The 27,107-nt window shown below is 44.6% G+C and overlaps 1 protein-coding gene across 5 annotated transcripts in view; it reads right to left on the reverse strand.

Moving 5' to 3' along the window:
* TMEM178B (transmembrane protein 178B) overlaps nt 1-27,107 on the reverse strand; it is a 575,441-nt gene that overhangs the window by 433,705 nt on the left and 114,629 nt on the right. The window lies entirely within an intron of this gene.

Genomic DNA, 27,107 nt, shown 5'->3' on the forward strand with positions numbered 1-27,107 from the left:
CGATAGAGAGACCGAAGCTGTGCAGGGAGGCTGCGCGATCGCTGGATCAAGGGGGAGTAATGTATTAACGGGGGGATCGGGGGGTTCCTGGCACTTGCACTAGCTAGCCTAGTGCTAGCTAAAGGGTTTTCAGTCACAGGATCTCATTTATTCTGCGTGGGGGACTCCTTAGGCCAGGAAGCGGTATGCCCGACACAGTGTTGGGCATACCGCTAAGGAGGTTAACTAGGGGGAGCCTTAGGTTTATTTTGCCGCAGGGCCCCATTTCACCTAGAAGCGAATCAGTGAACTGATCATCTACATATCCCATATCATCCCATACAGTTTGAGCACAGAGAAAGCAGAGCATAAATCAGTTGTAACAGCACCGAGAGGGCTAGAGAAAACAAGGGGCTGTATCTCTGCATATGCTGGCAAAAAACCTTTCAAGACCAGTAACTCAAGCTCTTAATATTAGCTACATTTTACCAGGTTACCCTAATAGCCTAATTTTCACCACAGTGCCCCTTTAACTTAAGTTTGACTGCATTTGCCACATGCTTGTTTCAGGTGTGTGATTCAGACACTACTGAATCATATAAATCAATAATAATAATAATAATAATAATAATAAAGGTTCAGCAGGATTCCAGGCAACTGGTATTGTTTAAAAGGAAATACATTTGGCTGCCTCTATATTCCTCTCACTACAGTTGTCCTTTAACGGCGAGTTGAGCCACAAATATAGTTTTTTTGGACTGCATTTCCCTTGGAATATGCTGTACGAGTATTTACCTTGTGCAGGAAAAGTTACAGAGGTGGAAAAAGTTTAAAGAACTGTATAAACAATTCAGATTGAACCTGAGCAGGTCGTAGCCAGGCCACTGGGAAAGTAATAAGTTATTCTATGGGAACTGTAGATCAGACCTCGCCGACATTGAATTCTTACTTCAGCTTAGCACAATCAGCAGTTTCCCAGCCAGATGCAGCACACTGTAAATTACATTGCAGCTGGCACTGACTGTATGAGGGCGATCGCAGCCTGGACACATTACACCAATATTAGCATGTGCAATTACAGCCCTTCTTTCATTCTCCTTGTAAATTCATATTTAGGTTGTGTTGCTACATCCTGCTGGACTGGAGAACATAAATGATCAAAACAGGAGCGGATTTTTTAAAAATATGTTTTAAAAGTTTGCAATCCTCCTCGGATCGTATCAGGGCATAGAGAGGATGGCTGAAAGATTAGGGGAGTAGCTTGTGCCACTGCTGCCACAGACAGCAGCTAAAGCAAGAACCTCTTTTTACAAAATAAGTGTAGCTATACTTAGGGCCTGAGCCCGCCTCATTCACATTGGGTGCGTTCAGAAACGTATTTCAGTGGATGATAAAAAACGCATGCATTGATGCGCATTTCATAGCGCGTTTCAATGCGTTGCAGTGCAGTTTTTTTAAAGGACAACTGTAGAGAGAGGTATGTGGATGCTGCCCTATTTATTTCCTTTTAACTTTTAAGCAGTACCAGTTGCCTGGCTGTCCTGCCGATCCTCTGCCTCCAATACTTTTAGCCATAGACCCTGAAAAAGCCTGCAGCAGATTAGGTGTTTTTGATATTATTTGACAGATCTGACAAGATTATCCACATTCTTGTTTCTGGTGTGTTTCAGACACTACTGCAGCCAAATAGATCAGCAGAGCTGCCAGGCAACTGGTATTGTTTAAAAGGAAATAAATATGGCAGCCTCCACATACTTCTCGCTATAGTTGTCCTTTAGGTGGACCCATGTGTGTTACATGCGCTAAATACGTTTTTGTTCAACATGTGTTTTGCTTATTACTCCCTAGAAGTTGCTTACTCCCTAGAGAAAGGAATTAAAAAAAATGCATCTCCAAAGCGCATTGTCCCTAGTGTGAACGAGGCCTAACGCAGTTGTGTCTGCTTCTGTCCGCTTTTCAGCATCTGTAGCGCCTGTCTACACTCACACAGTTCTGTCTGCTTTTCAGCATTGAGTTGCAGTGTTTACACTTCAACTCAGACAAAACAGTGTAAGTAATAATAATAATAATTAATTAATACATTTTATCTCCCTACTGCAGCAGTTTGCTGTCCCTCCCACAGAAAACATTACCTAGACAACAGGCTTACATCACTGTGCAAACTCTTCAAAGGAAGGGGGGAAGGATTCAATTACCTTCTGGTAATAGTGTCCTTATCTAATCTGAAACAGGAAGCTTTCTGTTGTTGGCATACTGAGATAAGCTTCTTACTATAACTAAAAAAAAAAAAAAAAACTCTCATAGTCCCACTGGCACTAATTTCTGTAGTTAAAGAGACTCTGAAGCGAGAATAAATCTCGCTTCAGAGCTCATAAGCTAAACTGCCGCATACGCGCCGCTAAACGGGGGTCCCTTCACCCCCAAACCCCCCACTGCGACACTTGGTCGCAAGGCTTGGTCGCTCCTGGAGGCAGGGCTAACGGCTGCAGCCATGCCTCCATTCGCGTCTATCAGCCGCGAATCGCCGCCTCTCCCCCGCCCCTCTCAGTGAAGGAAGACTGAGAGGGGCGGGGGAGAGGCGGAGATACGCGCTGACAGACGCGCATGGGGCAGGGCTGCGGTGGTTAGCCCTGCCCCAACCAGGAAGCGCTCCCCCGCTGCACGGAGGGAGATTTGGGGGTCAAGGGACCCCCGTTAAGCCACGGGATAGCGGCGGTTTAGCAGGGGCACACATGCCCCTGCTATATATGAGGTCTGAAGCGAGATTTATTCTCGCTTCAGACTCTCTTTAAGCAATGGCACAGTAAAAAAAAAAAAGAAACGGGGACTTATCGGTACCTTTTTTTAGAAATAAAAGGGGTTCATATATTTTTGGGGTGCTATTTTTTAGGCAGTTTTTTATTTTTAAAAGTTACAATTTCCTTTAAGGCAGTGTCATATTGGTCTACCTGAAACCAAACCACCAGTAAGGCCTGGTCCTCATTGAGGTATAACAACCTTGTCGTTTTTACAGAGCTAAAGGGCGCACTACAGGAAACAGGTTTCCAATCACTTGAGCCTTCCCCCTCCCTCCAGCCCTCTATGGCTTATCCCACTGGACCTCTCCCAAAATGGCCTGGACAGCTCTGAGAGGGAGTCTGTCAGCTACTGGCAGCTACTCTCCATGCAATACCAACTCAATCATTTCATTTCAAAATCAATGGAGCGAAATGTACACTGCTGCTAATGCAGCCTGTGCTGTGGAGCGTGAGCTGACCGCGCAGATGCACGCTGGGTCTGTCAGGTCTGAGGAGGTTTTAATTAATGTCTTATCCAAGCCCTTTAGGACACGGTGTCAACAAACATGAGTGCAGGGTACAAAGCAAAGCACATTGGTAGTTGACAGAACGGCAGCCATTTTGTAGACTCAGCTACTTTTTGGTGTGAGGGAGCTCGCTGGGTCCTGGTGATGTAACAGGGGCCAGTGGCGTAGCTAAAACCTCTGGGCCCCGATGCAGAATCTGGATGTGCCCCCCCCGGCAACAAACGCCGCCACCCCCCCCCCCCCCAACACCCGACGCACACACATATCCGAATCCCTATAGCTGTGCATGGCATGGCTATATCAATTCAGCTTTGCAGCAGCATGGGTGCCACGTTCAATTTGCAGACACACGCAGCACCCAGAGGAAATAGGGCAATTAGTAGCAAGATGCCTTTAATTAGATTACTATCAGTATAGGCATAGAATAAAGATGCATACACACATTCAATTTTGATTGGTCAATCACTGACCAATTTTACCACTGCATGTAGTATGAGGGCCAAGAGACTTTGAATACTGTGAACAGAGCTGGGCTCTCATAATACCTAGAAGTAGTAATTGCCTATTCAAAATTGTATGTGTGTACCAGGCTTTACAGCTAATACTGTACATACAATACAGCAGGTTTACAATCAGTACAGGCACAGAGCAACACCTTATACTGTACATACTACAGGTAACAGATCAGCACACACTGCAGCTAGTTTTCAATCAGTACGGGCACAGAGCAACACCTTATACTGTACATACTGGAGGTAGCAGGGATCAGCACACACTGCAGCTAGTGTACTGTCAGTACAGGCACAGAGCGAAACCTTATACTGTACATACAGGAGGTAACAGATCAGCAAACACTGCAGCTAGTTTACCATCAGTACAGGCACAGATTAACAGCTTATACTGTACATGCTGGAGGCAGCAGAGATCAGCACATTGCAGCTAGTCCACTATCAGTACAGGCACAGAGTAATAGCTTATACTGTACATACTGGAGGTAGCAGGGATCAGCGCACGCTGCAGCTAGTTTACTATCAGTACAGGCACAGAGTAACAGCTTATACTGTACATACTGGAGGTAGCAGGGATCAGCACACGCTGCAGCTAGTTTACTATCAGTACAGGCACAGAGTAACAGCTTATACTGTACATACTGGAGGTAGCAGGGATCAGCACACGCTTCAGCTAGTTTACCATCAGTACAGACACAGAGTAACAGCTTATACTGTACATACTGGAGGTAGAAGAGATCAGTACACACTGCAGCTAGTTTACTATCAGTACAGGCACAGAGTAACAGCTTATACTGTACACACTGGAGGTAGCAGAGATCAGCACACACTGCCGCTAGTTTACTAGCAGTACAGGAACAGAACAACAGCTTAAACTGTACACGCTGAGGTAGCAGAGATTAGCACACACTGCCGCTAGTTTACTAGCAGTACAGGAACAGAATAACAGCTTATACTGTACACATTTAAAGTAGCAGAGATCAGCCCGAACCTAGTGCTGGGAATACACGGCTCGATTCTGAGCTGATAAGATGGCTCGATAGATAATTTCCGGCACTTCCAATCGTTTTGCCGCTCAATTCTGCATTGGGGACAATGGAAAAAGATACATTCCCTGGACAGATTATAGGACCAACACAACAAACATACCCAGGCAATCAGGGGTGAGCCTGGGGTGCCTGGCACCTGGGTGCAAGATTTTCTCTGGCACCTATGGGAGTGGTTAAATTAACCGCGCCCAACCACATAACCACACCCATGGAGAGAAAGGAGAGGAGCGCTCTCTGGTGCATTAACTCTTTTAATGGTGCTTCTTGCACAAGGACAAAGAATAAACCTCACAGTGTTCAGATATTAATAAAGCTTATCACAATATTGTGTGTCACCGTGTCCTGGATGTAAAATCACCAATCCGGCTGCCTCCACACTATGGCCAGTAGTTGTGGTAATCCAAAGGATCCGGTCACGCCAGCGGGATACAGTGCACGGGAGTGTAGTAGCGGCTGCCCTGCGCCTAAGACGTCATGACGCGTTTCGGCGTTCCACGCCTTCGTCAGATGAAGTCATGGCGCAATGGGGCAATGTTAAAAAGGCTTATCGTTGCTTAGCAACGTTAGGGACGCACCAGCGGTGGCCGGGAAGGAACGAAAATAGTGCGCGCGTGACATGCGGGCAGGGGGGCGCATAAAGAGCCCAGGGTTGCATAACAGCAACAGGATGTTAGGCGGGGCGGTGCGCTCCGGCGGCTAAAAGAAAAAACAGAAGTGATGGGCGGGCAAAGACAAGTATGTCTATGCGCACAAACCGTGCATCAATGGGGGCGTAAGCCACATCTGGTTGCCAGGTAACATAACTCGGCTATAAGAAACTGTGCGTTCCACAGAACGCTTCAAAACTGCTCCTTTCTAAAGGCAGCAATGACCTGCGTGCTAAATTTTAGCTCACCTGTCATAATACTGCCCTGGAGGGATAAAAATAATAATAAAAATGCATTTAAAATGTGTCTTACGATACATACATCATAAAAATCCATAACACTATATAAATACATCCAAGAAAATAGTACATCTCTGTGTCACAAAGAAGCAAATGGGTGGATTCATCTAAAGATGTAGATCCATATAACACTTATAAAACATATACACACATGTAAATTCACCACAAGAATAAAAACTCTCTGTCATCACAACTTGTGCATAAGATTAATACTCTATGATGGATACTTATTACTGGAAAACGAATTGATGATAAAAAGATTTTTTCTAAATGGATAATGAAATTCTCTACTTTAAAAAGGCTGTATGCACGCACATAAACACACACACCCGCGCACGCAGCCGTGTGGTCAAGAAACTGTGCACACACACACTCCTGGATGCGTGCGCACGTGTATGCACACACATACGCGCACACAGCCACGTGACCAAAGGACTACGTACTCACAAGGGCGCTTATTCACATGCATGTATGCGAGTCCTAGATAAAAAATGCCCATGCCGAACACCATCCAGCACTATACTTGTACGCCGGTATTAAAAGGGTGAACTGGATGGATGCATGGACTTGTGTTGGATTCTATAGTGTGTAGTTGAAACTGATGGAAAGTCTGTAAAGCTTTAAGAGTTACCATCAATTCAAGGTGTGGCTTATAGGACAAGTGAATATCCAAACAGAGACAAATCATAGGGATGGCGGGTGTGAATTAGCCCTGTCATAATGGTTAAATGTAAGTTGCTATTTTTAAACCTTCATTCAATCCAACTGGAGTTAAAGAATTCAATCTGAAAATCCAATATGATTCTCTTTCACATAATTTTTTGAATCGCAGGCCTTTGTTGGAATCTTTAGCAATGACTTCTACTCCCATTACCTTCAGATTATCAGGCTGCCCCCCGTGGGATTCCGTAAAGTGTCTAGGGACAGTGTGCTTTATACATCCGTCTTGTATTTTCCTTTTGTGTTCCCCTAATCTCTGACGCAGGGGTCTAGTTGTCCTTCCAACGTAATATTTTTGAGGACACCCACAGGTTAGAACATACACTACAAATGAGGAGCCGCAGTTGATGAAATCCCTCACTTGGATACTTTTTCCCTCTCTGTCGATGATTTGGGAGACCCGATGTTGGATGAACATACAGCAGCCACAGCGCTTCTTACTGCATTTGAAATTACCAGTAAGTTGTGGGAAAAAAGTAAATGATGCAGTGTGGTCTTAACTTGATTACGGTTTCTTATGTTACTTGGAGCGAGTTTGTTTTTAATTGATCTCGCCTTTTTAAAGATCACTTCGGCCTTGTTCGGCAGTTCTTTCTTCAGCCAGGGGTCCTGTAGCACTATGTGCCAATTTTTCTTTACAATATCCCTGATTGTTCGCGCACTTTTATTATAGGTGGTGACAAATGAGGGACCTCTAACGGTTTTGTTAACCACACCCATGTCCTGCCTAATTACACCCACACCTTCCACCTCTTTACGCATGCATGTGATACCCAATTCCTACCCCTCTTCCATTGGCTTGCTCCTGGCTGGCTTTGGCTGGCTGCGAGTCTGCTAGTCTCTGGACTGACTCAGGCTGAGAGGCTCTGCGAGTGCGACGCAGTCACACACTGCGTATTTATGGCTGCCTGCGGCCACCCTACTCTCGCTCGATGTTGTCGGCTCCTCCTCCCGCCGGCTCCTCCTCCCGCCAAGCCCAAGCGTGAGGTGGGCTGCCTGTATCTTTCCCGTTGCGCCGCGCAGCCTGCCAGTGTAGCCAACCTTTCATGTTATTTTTTACTGACAAATACCTAAACATTTACTGACAAAGATTATTTTTACTGACAAAATTTCCCCACTAAATGCACATAAGAGACACCGTTTCACCAGTAAATGCACGTAATGACAGACAGCGTTTCATCAGTAAATGCACATAATGAGAGACAGCTTTTCCCCAGTAAATGCACATAATGAGTGACAGCTTTTCCCCAGTAAATGCACATAATGAGAGACCGCTTTTCCCCAGTAAATGCACATAATAAGAGACAGCTTTTCACCAGTAAATGCACATAATAAGAGACAGCTTTTCACTAGTAAATGCACATAATAAGAGACAGCTTTTCACCAGTAAATGCACATAATAAGAGACAGCTTTTTACCATTAAATGCACATAATAAGCCCTTTAGGCAGTGAGTGACAGGGAGCCCCTTTAGCTAGTGAGTGACAGGGAGCCCCTTTAGCCAGTGAGTGACAGGGAGCCCCTTTAGCTAGTGAGTGACAGGGAGCCCCTTTAGCCAGTGAGTGACAGTGAGCCCCTTTAGCCAGTGAGTGACAGGGAGCCCCTTTAGCTAGTGAGTGACAGGGAGCCCTTTTAGCTAGTGAGTGACAGGGAGCCCCTTTAGCCAGTGAGTGACAGGGAGCCCCTTTAGCCAGTGAGTGACAGTGAGCCCCTTTAGCTAGTGAGTGACAGGGAGCCCCTTTAGCTAGTGAGTGACAGAGAGCCCCTTTAGCTAGTGAGTGACAGGGAGCCCCTTTAGCTAGTGAGTGACAGGGAGCCCATTTAGCCAGTGAGTGACAGGGAGCCCATTTAGCTAGTGAGTGACAGGGAGCCCATTTAGCTAGTGAGTGACAGGGAGCCTCTTTAGCCAGTGAGTGACAGGGAGCCCCTTTAGCTAGTGAGTGACAGGGAGCCCCTTTAGCCAGTGAGTGACAGGGAGCCCATTTAGCTAGTGAGTGACAGGGAGCCCCTTTAGCCAGTGAGTGACAGGGAGCCCCTTTAGCTAGTGAGTGACAGGGAGCCCCTTTAGCCAGTGAGTGACAGGGAGCCCATTTAGCTAGTGAGTGACAGTCAGCCCCTTTAGCTAATGAGTGACAGGGAGCCTCTTCAGCTAGTGAGTGACAGGGAGCCCCTTTAGCTAGTGAGTGACAGGGAGACCCTTTAGCCAGTGAGTGACAGGGAGCCCCTTTAGCTAGTGAGTGACAGGGAGCCCCTTTAGCTAGTGAGTGACAGGGAGCCCCTTTAGCTAGTGAGTGACAGGGAGCCGGTCTGGGGCCTCAAGCCTCATCCCTCAGTTCTCTCCTATGCTACTAGTAAACTGACTAGCTGCATCCTCAGTAATGCAAGTCAAATGTTGAATTATTGAGTGTCCCATAGGTTAGTGATCAGAGGAGACCACACAACAGCCACTGAGTTACCCACCACCTGAGAGCCAAACACAAGTCACAAACCACACAAGCAACCACCAACACTATCCCATATATGGAACGGAATTAAAACATTCATCAGCTGCAGTAGTTTATCATGTTTCCTAAATGTTGGATGTGGCGTCTGACAGGTGGTTATTCACCTGAAGCCCCTCTATGGCATACACATGAAATCGCTGCTGGGAGACTTGGGCACAGGATACAGCCGGTATATGGCTTATCCTGCTGCTGCACAAGTTCCGGCAGCGTTAATTACTATTCCCCCTCTCGGTCCACATGGATAGTGGGGAATTATAGTGTTTTAAATGTAACTTCAGCTCCGTCTTCTGACGGCGCTAAAGTACTCACAGTGCGCCCTTAAACCTGTAATTATTATTACTATCTATGGTAGCCCCGGCAACGCCCAAATCTCCTGCTCTGTTATTACAGTGCTCCCCTCTATGGACTTACATTGGAGGGCCTTAAGAACACAGTGCTGTGTGATATGAACACCTGCAGACAGTTCCAAAACACCTAACAACCATATTGCATGACCATGTGTAATTAGTTGTGTATGCATTGGTGGTAGCAAATTGAGGATTCTGAAAAAAATGGTAACCGTGCCACTTGCTCTAGCACTCAGTGATCAAGCTAATCAGGACAGGAATTTCTGTTTTAAGGTGAACCTAAATCTTACTGTAAAAAATTAGTTTCTGTTACCTGGTGCTTCTACCAGCCCCCTGCAGCACCCTGTGCCGTCACTGAACAATCCTTCGGTTCCCCTTCCCCCCAGCGCCCCTCTTTCGTTTGGATCCGCGGCCTCAATCTGCGGACCTCCTGATCAGCTTCCGTGGACGGGAGCGCTCTGCGCATGCGCAGTATGGGGAATCTCCACTGCGCATACGCAGAGCGCGTTCAATGACATGCAGCCAGGGCCGTGCAGGTGCAGTGGCCATCAACTCCATGTCGGGGACTGGAGGATTGTTCAGTGATGGCACTGGCACAGGATGGCTGGACAGGGCTGTTAATAGCGCCAGGTAAGTGAAACCCGTTTTTTTAAAGTTCGGTTAAGGTTCCCCTTTAAAGAGATAATGCATAATAGATTTCATTGGGACAAGCCTACTTCTTCAGGTGAACACTATTTAATGCACTGAAGGACAACTATCGTATAAAATGTACATTTCTCCCAGAGTAAAATGTACTGTAAATTGCTTTTTTTCCTCTGTTGCAGTCACTAACTGACAGATCTAACTAATCCAACTCCTCATGGGAGTTTCCCAGTATTTCCTTTACTCTTTAAAAAGGTATAGCCTGGAAAGATACCAGCTAGCTTGCCTACTCATCTGCAGGGCTGGGCAGAGGCGAGAGAGGCTCCAGCCTCAGGGCGCAGTGTAGGAGGGGGTGCACAACTCACTTAGGTATCATTCCCCTATTGTGTCTGAAGCAGAGAGACATAAGAAAAAGGTATCCACTTTTCTTATGTCTCTCTGCTTCAAACACAATAGGGGAATGATACATGGCAGTGACTGCAAGCCAGATAACTGGAGAATTAGGTGTTGGTGGGGGGGGGGGGGGGCACCTCTTACTCGAATAGCAATCAGTGTGTGACGGCTGGGGTGGGAGGAATGGAGGGTAGCTACCAAGCTCTTTGGCTATTACCTGTTTCAATTAAGTTGGATACAACTTTGACTACAGTCATTGGGCTTGTTTCACTAAACCGTGATATGACAAATAGCACACCTTATCAAAGATATCACACCTTATCAAAGTTAGCACGCCTTATCAGAGTAGCATAGAGAGCGCTACGAACTTATGCCTGCTAATTGGCAATGGCACACGTCCTGCCCTGAGCCCCTGCGGGTTTGTACAGCTCGCTATGCTACTCTGATAATGCGTGTTAACTTTGATAAGGTGTGATATATTTTCATAAGGTGTGATATTTGTTATATCACGGTTTAGTGAATCAAGCCCCTTATGCGGAACTCTCGTTCTTCTCCAAGTATTTTACGCCGCTGTAAATTTCAGCGGCAGCAGGGTGAGTCGTCATTCAGTGTGCCCAACTGACCGGTGGCGTTTTGACACGTACGCCTGTGCAGGCCTATCTGTAGCGGTAGCCAGGATGGGGGATGCCGTCGCTCTTGTAATTGCTTTTACACTGGAAGAACACATCTCTGGGCAGAGGAATCCTACCAGAAAAGAACCAATTCCATACGTATTGTGCAAGTAAAATTGCTTCCCGAATCAGAATGAGTTCTGTGAACGTGATGTGCCGGGAATGTCAAGGCAGACGCGTTCCGGTACAAGCCACCCGTTCACACGGATTATGATGTTGTTCTTGAACAGATCTGGATTTAATGGAAGGCGGCTGCAATATCTCCAGTGCGAATTAGAGCCTGGGTCCTTAACATATGCTACATATACCCCAGAGGGTACATTAGTAGGGCTCAGGGGGTATTAAAGTCATTGTAAATTGACACCCCAAAAAATCAGCCAGATACTTACCTAAGGAGAGGGAGGGCTCTGGCTCCTATAGAGCCTTCCCTCTCCTCTCCCGGGCTCCGTGTTCCAGTGTTGGCTCCCAGTTTGGTCAAATACTGCTCTCTCTCTCTGCCGCAAGGTGAAATCTTTGGGAACACTCGGGCTCCGTACTGCGCCTGAGTGAGCACACTTAAATGCGCCCATGCAGGCACAGGGGACAGCTCTATAGGACTCAAAGCCGTTCCTCTCCTTAAAGAGACACTGAAGCATAAAAAAAATGATGATATTATGATTTGTATGTGTAGTACAGCTAAGAAATAAAACATTAAGATCAGATACATCAGTCTAATTGTTTCCAGTACAGGAAGAGTTAAGAAACTCCAGTTGTTATCTCTATGCAAAAAAGCAATTAAGCTCTGCGACTTTCAAAGTCTTGGAGAGGGCTGTTATCTGACTTTTATTATCTCAAGTGTTATTCAAGTATTTACTTTTCCTCTGCCAGAGGAGAGTTCATTAGTTCACAGACTGCTCTGAAAGAATAATTTTGAATGCTGAGTGTTGTGTAATGTGCACATATTATACAATGATGCAATGTTAGAAAAAACACTATATACCTGAAAATAAAAATATGAGAATATTTTCTTTGCTGCTAATCTTCTAGTAATTATTCATAGTACACAACCAATTCATTATATCAAATATTTTTTTTCGCTTCAGTGTCTCTTTAAGTATCTGATTTTTTTTTTTTTTTTTTGGGTGGGGGAGGGGGTGGATTACCATTGATTTTAAAGAGGAACTATAGGGAAAATAATGTAATGGATAAAACTGCTTATGTTCTTTTAATATTAAAGTGAACCTAAACTGGAGTTAAGTAAAAGAGTTTCACTTACCGGGGTCTTCGACCAGCCCCCTGCAGACGTCCTGTGCCCACGGCGTGCCAAACAGATCCTCCGCTCCCCCGGCACGGCTCAATTTATAGATTTAGTCAGTGTTCGCCCATTGTAAAGTATATATATATATATATATATATATATATATATATATATATGGGCGTGTGTGTGTGTACATGCATGCCGCGATCACCCAAAAACACCTTGACAGATTACTGGAAATAATCAATGATGTAATATTGCTTTGAAATACTTCAGCTCAGCAGCCATCTATACTGACACGGGTGCAGCTCTGCTTCATGGTTGCGGGTAAAGCAAGCAACATATGAAGCGATGGCCGATGGAGGGCCGAATCTGCAACTCATTACTGTATAATCAAAAGTCTATCGGAAGGTATGTGAAAATAAATGAAACAGTTTAACAATCAATGAACCCTCCTGGAATAACTAGAAATGCACTATCAAACTGTATGACTGCTGTACCGCTGAATATTTACCACTCTAAATGACCCTTCCAATCAACAACCTGTCTACAATTGATGAGAAGCTTATCAAGGCCTGGAACTAAGGCCTAAGGTCTGGAACCCACTAGGAATTGCTGCAGCAATTTAAAAATGCCGCAGCGCTGTATGAAGCTATTCCTAGAGCGACTGCGCTCGCAATTCGATACACCTGTTTTTTTTAAAATAAACTTTAATATACTTACTAGCCCCGCCCCTTAAAGGAAGAGGTCATAGGTGCTTCTCTAGGACCAATCAGAGAAGTGCCTGTAACCTCGTCCCTTAAGGGGTCGGAGCTATGGACGGAAGCTGGAAATCCAGACACCTGGTGAGCATAATAAAGTTTATTTAAATTGTAATCATTTGGCCCTCCAAATTGCTGCAAAATCACTTTTCAAATTGATATTGCAACGCTTTTATACTTAGCACTCAGAATGCAGCATGTCCTGCGATTGCGATTACCCCTAATCGCAAATCTCGCAAATGGGTTCCCCACCACTTACTTTCAAGGCAGCCATCTGACACAGCTGAGAGATCAAACTACAACTTGTGTGATTAGACACAGATGGGGGTGCGTTAGATAGACTAAACCCTCTAAATACACACATGTAATAGAACGCGGAAAAGCCGCCGCGTGTACTAATAGCAAGGCGGCTGATTCCGCGTCCAGCGCGGCGGTTTGCACGCAGCAGCGTGCGTCTGGTGTGGCTGGGTCTGTTAGTTCACACAGATTGAGGAATACGCGCGCGCACTGAGAGGCAGAACCTTTATGACAACCAAGGAGGGATAAGCTGACCAGGTTGGTCAGCTGACCTCAGAGCAAGTGACTATTGGTTGATCACTGATGGGTGGCGCCGGAGAGCGCCGCTCTATATATAGTCACTGCTGGTCAGTCTCAGGTTGTCTGCCATTGCGAATACTTACGTGAAAGCACTCAGACCTTAGTCAGATCCTACAGTGTGTTAGAACCAGGAGGACCTGGGAATTCACACTGAGCCAGATTACTCTGTGTTATCATTCTGTTATACTTCAGACTAGTTCCAGGGTGTCGAGACCACAGACCTCACACCCAAGATTAGGGACTCTGTGTTATCATTCTGTTATACTTCAGACTAGTTCCAGGGTGTCGAGACCACGGACCTCACACCCAAGATTAGGGACTCTGTGTTATCATTCTGTTATACTTCAGACTAGTTCCAGGTTGTTGAGACCACGGACCTCACACCCAAGATTAGGAACTCTGTGTTATCATTGTGTTATACTTCAGACTAGTTCCAGGGTGTCGAGACCACGGACCTCACACCCAAGATTAGGGACTCTGTATTATCTTTGTGTTATACTCCAGACTAGTTCCAGGGTGTCGAGACCACGGACCTCACACCCAAGACTAGGGATACTGTGTTCCATCATATTATACTCCAGACTAGTTCCAGGGTGTTGAGACCACGGACCTCACACCCAAGACTAGGCATTGTTTTGATATCTGTTATCACCTATTGCATTTCTGACTATCCCTCTGCTTTCTGATTGGGTACTGACGCATATCTGATTATCTGTTGCCAACCCTGCCTGCCTTTGGATACCGAATCAGCCTTCTGTCTCTGTACCTTGTCTGTCCGTGTGTTGCTGACCCGGCTTGCCCGACCTTGAGAGCTATCTCTCCCCATTAAGAGATAGTCTCCAGACCTGCCAGTGACATCCACCTTTCAGGTGTCACTCACTCACAGGTCCTTCCTACTTTCAGCCTGGGGCTCCACCCCTTTGGAGGTCTCAGGCTGCTGGAAAGCTTTCGCACTTCCCAGAGGGCGGTATCGATCATACTGCCAAAGACCACCTGCTCCTCGGGTGGTCCAACTCAAAGTCATTACTGTTGCACCAAACACTCACACTATATAGGTGTCCAGAGGTTAGTTATACTTGGATTATCGGTGATTCTGCAGATCATCAATAATCAGGTATATATCTGTATTCTTGGTGATACTGCAGATCACCAATAATCAGATTCTCTCTGTGTGCTGACACCGATCGTTACAACACAGTGGACATTTCACAGGGTTCAGGTCCACTTTAACCATTTCTCCTCGAAGGGTTTTTAAAAATAATGAAAATGTATTTCATTTTTCTATGGGAAGGTGTATAATAGGGTATTTGGGTGTGGTTTTACTTTTTGGCCACAAGATGGAGACACAAAGTTAGTGTGTTCCCATCGCTGTCTCCTCCGTAGTATTAGCTCTCCTGTTCTGCCACAGAGTCCTCTTGTAAAGGCCGGAAATAGCGCTGACCTGGAAGTACTTCGGGGCTACTTCCAGGTCAGCGCCACTGCTGTGAAAATCCCGGCATTTAGGAGAGGACACTACACTGGAACAGGCGGGCTGAGAGGTCGAAGGAGACAGCGATGGGAACTTGGAGTAGGTGAGTTATGCTCTGGAGTCAGGTTATTTATTTAGGAATAGAGGGGAAGTGATCGGGGGCGTTCCTAGGTAGGATAACTTCCACTTCCTTTCCGCCTATATTCAAAGTTCTAGTCAGTCGAAGATTTTGGCTGACTACTGGGCGGACCACAGGGGGCACTAGGCAGAGAGGATGCTGCTGTGACATATGTCACAGCACCACACAAAGTTTTATGAACAGCAAACAAACCCTCTCTCAGGTCTCCCTATGGGAGAGTGTGAGAGGGGCGGAGTTAATTTTAAATGTATGTGTGGGTTTTATTAAAATAAATGTATGTAGGTGTAATTTTACTATTTGGCCACAAGATGTCCTCGCACATTATTTCCTATTAGCGTTCTACAAGAAGGCTAAATCGGAAGTAATGCGTGGACATGCTACTCCGGAAGATACAATGACGCATGCAACTGAATGATGCCAGTAATCATTGACACGGGGACTTAGATTAAAAAAGGGGAACTGCATTCCCATTCATTCATCTCCCGTCTAGCGATCGGGGGAACGTGCATGAACATGCAAGAACAAACTCGGGAACGTGCATGGGAGCGAGTGGGAGTGCGCGGTGGCAAGGGATGAGTATCTACGTCCCCTGCGAGGTAAAGTGGTTTTATTCAGGGACGTAGATACTCGTCCCTGGGGAGGAGAAGTGGTTAAAGAGGAACTGTAGTGAAAATAACTTAATGAATAAAATTGCTTATTGTTTACAATATTTATCTATGGATTATTTAGTCAGTGTTTGTCCATTGTAAAATCATTCCTCTCCGTGATTTACATTCTGAAATGTATCCCCCTGGTGGTGATATATTTAGTTCTGCCAGGTGATCTGTACGAAATGTTACTGAAAGTTCTGTGCATAGAGGGAGATATTGCTTGCTTGGCAGTTGGAAAAAGCTGTTATTTCCCATAATGCAACGAGGTTCACTGACAGCAAACTGTCAGGACATTGGTCATGATGTTACACTGTGGGAGGGGTTTCACCAAAATATTAGCCATACAGACCCCCTTGATGATCTATTCGAGAAAAGGTAGATTTCTGGTGGAAAGGGGGAATCAGCTACTGATTGGGATGAAGTTTAAAGCGGACCTGAACTAGGAACTTTGTCTCTGCTCTAAAAGAAACACAACACTATAATAACATTTCTTTGTTACAGCTGTAACAATAAATCTGCCTGTTTTCATGAAAGCAAATATATTGTTAACATCCTGTGCCTATCTGTAGTGGCAGTCACCTGACACGGGTAGAGATCAAATTACATCTTGTGATTAGACACAGATGAGAATTAGACAGGCTAAACTCTCTAAATACGGTACATACAGGGTGCATTTCTCTATGATTTCCTTCTGTCCTGTACAAGAGTTCAGGTCCACTTTAATCCTTGGTTAAAGTTCCTCTTTAAAGAAGTTAAAGGAATACTGTAGGGGGGGTCGGGGGAAAATGAGTTGAGTTACCCGGGGCTTCTAATGGTCCCCCACAGACATCCTGTGCCCGTGCAGCCACTCCCCAATGCTCCGGCCCCGCCTCCAGTTCACTTCTGGAATTTCAGACTTTAAAGTCTGAAAACCACTGCACCTGCATTGCCATGTCCTCGGTCCCGCTGATGTCACCAGGAGCTTACTGCACAGGCCCAGTATGGTCTGTGCCTGCGTAGAAGTGAACTGGAGGCGGGGCCGGAGCATCGGTGAGAGGCTGCACGGGCACAGGATGCCTGCGGAGGACCATTAGAAGCCCTGGGTAAGTTCAACTCATTTTCCCCCGACTCCCCTACAGTATCCCTTTAAGAGTCTTCTCAGTAGAACAGCAAATTACATGTAGTTGGGATGAAAGACTATTGGAACATGTGCTAAAGTCTTTATGCCTGGTACACGATGCAATTTCTGTCAGATTCACAGTCGAATTGATAAGTTCCGAAAGGCCCTATTTGATTTCCGATGCTTTTTCTGATGGATTTCTGTAGGAGTGACCGGAAAATTGATCAGAAAACCGTTCAGAAATCAGCTTGGACCTCGATTTTCTTGTTTATTCGACCATAACGATCGAATCGAATTAAAGTCAGAAAAAAATATTTTTCCACTATCAAGAACAGCTAACGATTATCCCGTTTTGTTTTTTTTATAAAAATCTGATGTTGGAAAAATGTATATATTCGATCATTTTTTTCCAGATTTTCTAACAAATCGAGCGTTCATGTATGGTACTTCAAAAACAACTATGCGGTTTTCGAATAAAAAAAATTGAAACAATTGTACCATGTATGGGCAGTGGGCACCATAAGGGCTCAGACCCATGATAAGCGCTTTTCTGAGCGCTTGCAATTCATCGGCTTTTTAAAAATCGCTCCCATTCACTTGCATTAAAATCGTGGTAAAAATCACGTAAAAATTGCCGCGGTCGTGTACGTTTTTACGCGTATGTGATTGCGGTGATTTTTACCACAATTTTAATGCAAGTGAATGGGAGCGATTTTCAAAAAGCGATCAGAAAGCGCTAAGTAATCGCTTATAGTGTGTCTGAGCCCTAAGAGGGCAAAATCAGATTCACATCATAATAGCGTTACAGATAGTGAGGCTCTTTACAGCGGCTTGACACATTTCTCTCGAGTCCTTTCACTTTGTTGTCATCTCGATAGTAAGCAGATAGCGCACATTTGGTCGTGGTTTGAGCACACAGGCACCGGTGTTTCTGATATGACCTAATTAGTCACAGCAGCATGGCCTAATGTGCAGCATGCGCGAGTCATCTGTCTGCTCACACATTACATAATGCTCTCAACACAAACCATTAAGAGCGTTGGCTGTGTGTGAAGAGCGCTGACGCACGCTTGCACGGAGGTTCTACGTTACCCCGGCAGCGCGAGTTAAAACAAGAAAATATTATGCATAACAGTACCTCGGGCTGCTGTCAGGGACGGGCGCTGACTGCTGGAGAGATGACAGGAAGTGGAAGTACGCAAGGTTCGTGACTGGGTTGGGAATTTCCATTGGAGTAAATTAGATCTCTGACTTTTATGGTGGCCACATGTTACAAGTTTTTTGTTCGATTTTACCTCAATTGAGGTTACTTAAAACGATCGTGTAAAAAAAAAAAAAAAATGTGAGAGAAAATATATTTCCGAAATTTGATTGAAATTGTCGTTCTTGATTAAAATCGATCGGAAAGGTTGAAAGAATCAGATCAATTTTGTCAGAAATTAGTGTGTGGAAGGTTGTATGAAAGTCATTCGACCTAGTAATTTTTAAGTTTATATTCAAGAATAAAGAAACTTTATTAGTCAAAGTGACACATTAGATAGAATGTATTTCTTCACTTTAATAAATGTAGTGCTGTTGATGAAAATAAATGAGGAATAGATTTGTTAATGTGAGATACATTTTCTAAGGTTGATTGTGTAGTGTCTTTATACATAACAGTGATGGTACAGAGCACACCATACACATTTATGAATGAAAATTGATATATTATTACATCTTATATATATATATATATATATATATATATTATTCAATCGCTATTGTGTCAAAATCGAACATACATATGTAGTACATTGGTTACAGGAGGCAAAAAAATGATCAAAATTATCGAATCGAAAAAATAAATAAATAAATAACTTGTAAAGTATGTGGCCACCATTAGGCTCAGTTCCCACTTGCGCTGGATCACGTGCAGCCAGCGGCAGCGTACAGTGTAGCGTGCGCTCTGATGGTCTGCTGTGGTCTGGCTGGAGCCAGGGCTCCAGATACATTATCCGCATAGGCTATACAGGGAATGTATCCGCCGGGATTATCAGGGGCGGCACAGAAGTGCAGCCTGCTTACCTCAACAGATCCCATGGATCAGTAGCAGGCTGACCAGTGACAAGGGAACCAATTTATAAAATAGGAGCCGTTTACTGTCAGTTTTGCGATGAGCGGAGAACAGACAAAAATACGTCCATTCTCAGCTAAGTGGGAACACAGCCTACAGCTGAGAAGGATAAAGGTGCCCAAAAACTCAATGATTTTCCCCGTTTGATTTGCTGGGAATCAATTTTCCAATATGTCAGATCAAATGTTGATCGGCTTTGACTAAAAAGCGATCTTAAAGAGAAACTGTGACCAAGAATTGAACTTCATCCCAATCAGTAGCTGATACCTCCTTTCCCATGAGAAATCTATTCCTTTTCACAAATGGATCATCAGGGGGCTCTGTATGGCTAGTATTGTGGTGAAACCCCTCCCACAGGAAACTGTGAGGACCATGGTCCTGGCAGTTTCCTGTCTGTGAACCTCATTGCATTGTGGGAAATAACAGCTGTTTTACTGTTTACAGCTATTTCCAACTGCCAAAAAAGCAAGCAGCATCTCCTTCCAGTGACATCACCTGCCAGCAGTAAAAATGTCACCTTGTGATAGATGTCAGAATGGAAATCAGGGAGAGTAAAGATCTTACAATGGATAAAAACTGACTAAACCATTTATACATAATTATTGTAAAAATAGAGAACTTTTTTTATTACAGGTTTTCACTGGCGTTCCTTTTTCAGACAAGTTGGAAACATTTTGGTTGTTCCAGGGCAGGGCAACAGTATTGGCAGATCGATTGGGTTGTTTTGCATCGAACAGTGCAACGATGCAGTTTAATCGAATTTCAAAAGATTCCTTGCTGGAATCTATTGAAATTGATCCGCAGTGTGTCATAGGAGTTGATTCCTTCTGAATGGATTCTTTTCAGAAAGGAATAGATCGTTTTGGAGCATTGGGTAGAAATCTATAAGTGTATTGCCAAGCTTAAAGAACTTCCGAGGCTAAATTTATGATGTATTTTGTACTCACCTGGGGCTTCTTCCAGCCCCTCGCAGCCATCTCAGTCCCTCGCCGCAGCCCCGGTCCTACTCAGTGTTCATGCCCGCAATGATCGCGTATGTGCGGTCGGCATACTGCGCATGACTACTGTGCAGGCGCAGTACGTGCTAGATGACGTGGACATGCGGGCATGAGTGACCGTGCAGGCGCAAAAGAGCTGACCCTGCCAGTGGGTCTCAATCATTGGGGCCCGCGGGGACACTGAGAAGGACAGGGGCTGTGGCAAAGGAATGAGATGGCTGTGAGGGGCTGAGAGAAGCCCTAGGTGAGTAAAAAATAATTGTATATTTGGCCTCGGAAGTCCTTTAAAGAGGAACTCCAGTGAAAATAATGTAATAAAAAAAAGTGCTTCATTTTTACAATAATTATGTATAAATCATTTAGTCAGTGTTTGCCCATTGTAAAATCTTTCCTCTACCTGACTTACATTCTGACATTTATCACATGGTGACATTTTTACTGCTGGCAGGTGATGTCACTGGAAGGAGATGCTGCTTGTTTTTTTTTTTGGGCAGTTGGAAACTGCTGTCATTTCCCACAATGCAACAAGACTCCCACAGTGTGATGTGAGGACCTCAGAGCTGTGAGGCGCTGATATCACATGTGGGAGGGGTTTCACCACAAAATCAGCCATACAGAGTCCCCTGATGATCTGTTAGAGAAAAGGAATAGATTTCTCATGGGAAAGGGGGTATCAGCTACTGAGTGGGATGAAGTTCAATTCTTGGTTACAGTTTCTTTTTAAGCATGGTGTAAACAATGTAAAACTAATAGGATCCATTTAGATTCTATGTGAAGCACCTTTGGAGAAGTGGTTTTGAGAGTAGTGTCTATTGTGTGTATGCGGATTGGTGATTATTTTAATCATTATTCTTATCCTCATTTTTATCTATTTTGTTCTTTTTATAAATAAATGTGAGCAATTCATTTGATTGCAGAGGCGCATGAGTTGATATTATACACAATGTAAAACTCACTAACTAAATAAACTGCTTTACTTTACGTAGAACAATTATGCTTTACACAAGGCAGCACTGAATATGAATTCAGTATGCACAAACATTTGGAATTCATAAATTTATACTTACGGTATTTCGTTCTTCAAAACTTATCAGCTGTACAAGAAGGGTGGATTCACACTTGCGTTCATGGAAAACAACGGTGGTTTTCCACAGACATATCTTTGTTTGTATTGCACGTTTTATGTGTACGCCATTCATAGTCTGGAGATGGAGAGGGCTTTGGGAGTCGCACATACATGCAATATCATGTATGATAACAAACAAACATGGATGCAGCTAGCCATATGTATGGTGCAGCCTCTGTTTGGAAGCGCTGCCAATGTCTCCTGCTATGCAAAATTCATGTAAGTATACTTATGCGTTAGACTAGCGGTAGGTCTTCCCCGAGAGGACCCATCACCGCCGTGGGGAAGTCTAGTAGGGAATAATGTGTGCACATATTATTTATACTGAAGCTAACGTATTTTAGTCCACAATTGTGGAGCTCTGCACATCTATTGCAGGAAGTTAATTTGGGTGCAGCCTCTGTTTGGAAGCGATGTCAATGTCTCCTGCAATATCATGTATGCACCAAGTTTTCTCCCCACATGCAGGAACCACATTTAAATGCAAATGAACCCATTGATTACCATGGGCTGATGCGATTCTGCAGGAGAGAAACATGCATGCTTGTGCATGGAGAAAAAAACTGTGCATGAGCGGCTCCGTGCTTCTGGGCATGCCGTACTTTGCACAAGCCAGTGTGGTCGTGCTCATACATGGAGGAGAACCTGACCACAAGCAAGCTTCAACTTTAAAGTGTACATGAGGTGACAAGTGACATAATGGGATAAACAGGTGTATGTACAGTACCAAATATATTAATAACCAGGCTGTTTTACTTAGTTTTACCCGGTTGTTTTACTGTTTTACTTTGAATGGCCGCATGTCGATTAGACACTTTATGGAGTACGCTTAAAAACGTTAGGAAACAGGTTATCTAATATGCCTTTTCCATAATACCAATTCAAAATGAAAGTCTACCCGAGGTGACTAGTGACATGATGGAATAAACATGTGTATGTACAGCGCAAAACATATCAATAACCAGGCTGTTTTACTTGTTTTATTTTGCAGCCTGAAAGAGTTAATTTCTAGGCATGGAAGTGACAGCTTCTGTCTTGTCGGTACCTTGTCGGGAATATAGTAAGCCTCACTGATAAGCAAATTATAGCCATAAATGTTTTCCTGGCAGAATACAACTTCTGAGCAGAGGGAGATAAAATGCATGAACTATTGACCCTTTCCTAAGGCCCAGTGCACACCAAAACCGCTCGCAGATCCACAAAACGCTAGCGGTTTTGGGTGCGGATGACAGAGATTAGTCCCAGTGCACACCGGGCGGATTTGCATGCGATCCGCCGGCCGCATCCGCCTGAGCATCCGCATGGCTAATGTATTTCAATGGGCTGGTGCACACCGGCGGTTTGAGGTTTTAAGCAAACTGCAAACATGCAGCAAGAGGCACGTTTGCGGTTTGCTAAAAACCTCAAACCGCCGGTGTGCAGCAGCCCATTGAAATACATTACCCGAGCGGCTTTACAGGCGGATGCGGCCGGCGGATCGCATCAAGATCCGCTCGGTGTGCACTGGGCCTAAGTCTGGGACAATTATTCGGCTGCCACTGCTTAGAGACAGCAAAACATTCACTGCACTTTATAAATGTTCAAATATAAAAAGAAAACCCCAGGATATCTAAAGAAAAAAAGTCAATTTTAGGAGTAGGAGCATAAATACAATTGTTTCTCATCAGTTTATTTTCACCTCGGGTTCACTTTAATGTCGAAAACTGTTCAGAAGGCCACAGCACAGCACAAGAGGGGCGCAGAGAGACTGGGGAGGGCTCTGGACCATCTGAGGTAAACAGGGCTGTGGAGTCGGAGTTGGAGCAATTTTGGGAACCTGGAGTCAGGCCTAGTGCACACCAGAGCGGTTCTGCTGCGGTTTGCGATCCGCTTGCGGGTGCGGATCCGCTAGGGTAATGTATTTCAATGGGCTGGTGCACACCAGAGCGGGAGGCGTTTTGCAGAAACGCATATTCCCGGGCTGCTGCAGATTTTGGATTGCGGATGCGTTTCTGCCTCAATGTTAAGTATAGGGAAAACGCAAACCGCTCTGAAAAACGGCACTTCAGAGCGGTTTGCCAGGCGTTTTTTTGTTACAGTAGCTGTTCAGTAACAGCTTTACTGTAACAATACATGAAATCTACTACACCAAAAACGCCTCACAAAACCGCAAAATGCTAGCTGAAACGCTACAGAAAAAGAAGAAAAAGCGTTTCAAAATCTGCTAGCATTTTGCGGATCTGCTAGCGGTTTTTGGTGTGCACCAGGCCTCAGAGTTGGAGTCGGATGATTTTTTGTACTGACCGCAGCCCTGGAGGTAAGCATTTAATTTAAAAAAAAAAAAAAGTTACAGGTTCCCTTTAATCACACACTAATGCTAACCCAACAATAATAACGCAATTATATGCTTGTATTATATGCCTCATATTTGCATGTATTACATAAGTACCTGGATCTAAATTATCTCACTGAACTGCACCACCATATAAAAATATAGCAGAAGAAATAGACCTCTTCTTTGGCAAATAGTTTATCTCCACATATTGCGGCAAACTTATACAATGATCAGAATAAATCCTCCCCCCTAAATAAGGCCATATATTCCCTTCAATTTATTAATCCATAATAATAATCATCTGCTATAGTTTTTTCCCCCTTGCGTGTAAATCACGACATTTATGGCCAAGCCCAGCACGGTGCCCGTCTCAGTCATACCGCCAATCACCAAGATGCGTCACGCTGTCAGCGGGAAATGAATTGGCGCCTTGCCCGAGTGCCAGCGTTTTCCACAAATGCATTAGATGTAGCATTGGATGGGATGTCTGCGCTAATGTATAACGTGTCAGCAATTGGCATAAAGGATGTGGCAATATCTCACCAACATCCCAATTACTGTACCAGGCAGGGCGATCGATCTTACGCTGTGACACTCCTAAAATAAGCTTCCTTCCGCGCGGCGCCTGTTAGAAGGATTGGCTTGTCGGTCGCACCGCCAAACACCGGCAAGACAAAAATATCTCAAACCTTGGGAGACAGAGAGCGTTGTGTTATTACACGATTTTACACAAAGTCGTTTAGAGACTCACGGGGGGAGAAAATACATAATGCTGAACTGCGGCCAGACAACTGAAGACGCAGGTAAAGTACATAGGTGTGAATTTCCTCATCTGCAAAATGATTTTTATTTCTGTTGAAATAGTCTTGTGCGTCATACGCCCCTGCTACACTGTATTATGAATGTCCTCACTTTACTCTGCTATCGTTAAACCGGAACTCCAGGATGTGCAAAATAAAATGATCACCTCCTGTTAGATTAGGAATTGATATTTTTGGATTACGGCGGTCCTTTGCTCAGAGTATACTTTTAAATATTTCCAGAGAGACTGCATTTTGCTATTGAAATCACTGTGTACAATAGAGTGAATCTGAATTGACTTTCAGTAGGTTTTTGTGCAACCCCTGCTGTGTTAAAGGAAAGGTTCAGGGAGGGTGGAGAAAAAATAAAAATCAATTTCCACTTACCTAGGGCTTCCTCCAGCCCGTGGCAGGCAGGAGGTGCCCTCGCCGCCGCTCCACAGGCTCCCGGTGGTCTCCAGTGGCCGACCCGACCTGGCCAGGCCGGCTGCCAGGTCGGGCTCTTCTGCGCTCCAAGTCCTGGCACTTCTGCGTCCCACGCCGGCGCTCTGACGTCATCGGACGTCCGCCAGGCTGTACTGTGCATGCGCAGTAGTTCTCCCTGAACCTTCCCTTTAAAGTGTACCTGAGATAAGTTGCGTGGTCCAATTTATACTTACCCGGGGTTTACTCCAGCCCCAGCTTGGAGTGGATTCCCTCGATGTCCTCCCCCGTTGACCGTTCTCTCAGTAATCCTTCCGGTAATAGCACAATATGGGTGAAAGAGGAGCCAAGGTGTGTATAAAATTCTTTAACCCATTCGCGTTCCGTCGTTTTCACTTGAGAAATGTTTACCTCCCATTCATTAGCCTATAACTTTATCACTACTTATCACAATGAACTGATCTATATCTTGTTTTTTCCGCCACCAATTAAGCTTTCTTTGGGGGGTACATTTTGCTAAGAGCCACTTTACAGTAAATGTATTTTAACAGGAAGAATAAGAAAAAAACAAAAAAAATTTATTATTTCTCAGTTTTCAGCCATTATAGTCTTAAAATAATACATGCCTCCATAATTAAAACTCACATATTGTATTTGTCCATATGTCCCGGTTATTACACCGTTAAAATTATGTCCCTATCACAATGTATGGCGACAATATTTTATTTGGAAATAAAGGTGCATTTTTTCCGTTTTGCATCTATCCCTATTTACAAGTTTAAAATAAAAAAAAATATAGAAGTATTTCATCTTTACATTGATATTTAAAAAGTTTAGACCCTTATGTAAATATTTACATGTTTTTTTTATTGTAATGTTTTTTGTTTTTTTTTATATTAAACATTTTATTTGGGTAGTTTTGAGAGGGTGGGATGTAAACAAGTGATTTATAATGTAAATGTGTGTTTGAATTTTATTTTTTTTTACTTTTAGTTGTAGTTTTACTTTTTGGCCACAAGATGGCGGCCCTGAGTTTGTTTACATGACGTCACTCTAAGCGTAACACACGCTTAGAGCGACGCATGGGGTACGTTACAGCCAGAAAAAGCGAAGCTTCCGAGAGAAGCTGTCGCTTTTTCAGCGGAAGAGAGGAATCAGTGATCGGGCACCATAGCCCGATACACTGATTGCCTGGCTAACGAACCGCGGGCCGGGAGCGCGCGTGCACGCGCGTGATCGGCCGCGGGAGCTCGCGGTAGCGCGCATGGTTCCTGGACGTAGTTTCTACGTCCAGGAACCAAAATAGGTTTAAAACAAAAGAAAGGGAGGTAGCTTACTTCAAATAACAAAATCTTTGTAACAACAAAAGATTTTTATTATAAAGCACAGGCAACACATTTCACGGGTGTAAGTCCGCTTCCACAGGCCAATAACAGTGCCAAATGGAAAAACCTCATTAGCATAGGAAGCCACCAGGCATGGTCTTCAGTACATTCAATGCTCGGCCGCGCGCACCCCGTCACGCTTCTGTGCCCAGGAGCCTCCTATGTAGTAAGGTGCAAAATGCTCCAGGCCACAGGAGCAGGGGGGGTGTGCTCATGGTCAAACCGCGCATGCACAGGAAAGCTAGGCCTGATTACCAGAAGCTTTTCTGAAAGAATGGAGCAGCTTGGGAGGTTGTCAAGCAAAGGTACACTTTAAAGTGGAAGTAAACTCAGAAGATTAGCCACAGCATGATAACCTTTATGGAAAAGAAATCATCATTACACTTTATGTAAATACTAAAAAAAAAGTGAAGTTTTATCATGGTTTCACTTTTGCAGAAAGCACTGAAAGGGTTAAGCCTCAGTGTTTACCGTATGGGGCCAGCTGCCTTGGCAGAGCTCTACTGACCAAAAAAATTGTAGCTTTCGAAACGCGTAACGGTAAGCTGTAGGCGATTGGAGTGATTTCACCAGCAATTACGTATGCGAGCCTGGACTTCCTGACCCGAAGTGGCATGCTGTTTATTGCAGACCAAACGCAGATCAGCTGACCCAGCTACAGAGTCCGATCCCTCGCTCAGTCTCTCCTGATACACCCACCGGCCAGGGCTCCGAGGATTGAGCAGTTTCTCATGATCCAGCTTCTTCCTGCCCACGAATCATCTCTACCACTGTGGTCAGCTCCACGGACCTTTCCATCAAAGCAGCACAGTCTGCCAATACTGTGTATCCATTTGTGACTCGTTTGCCAGTTAGCGAAGATCGTGCCCCTGTGCCATTATGCATCCAGGACAATCTGTTTCACTGACACTATTCTGCATTTATAGTAATACTG

Source organism: Hyperolius riggenbachi, chromosome 3 (assembly GCF_040937935.1).
Source record: "Hyperolius riggenbachi isolate aHypRig1 chromosome 3, aHypRig1.pri, whole genome shotgun sequence".
Taxonomy (NCBI): domain Eukaryota; kingdom Metazoa; phylum Chordata; class Amphibia; order Anura; family Hyperoliidae; genus Hyperolius; species Hyperolius riggenbachi.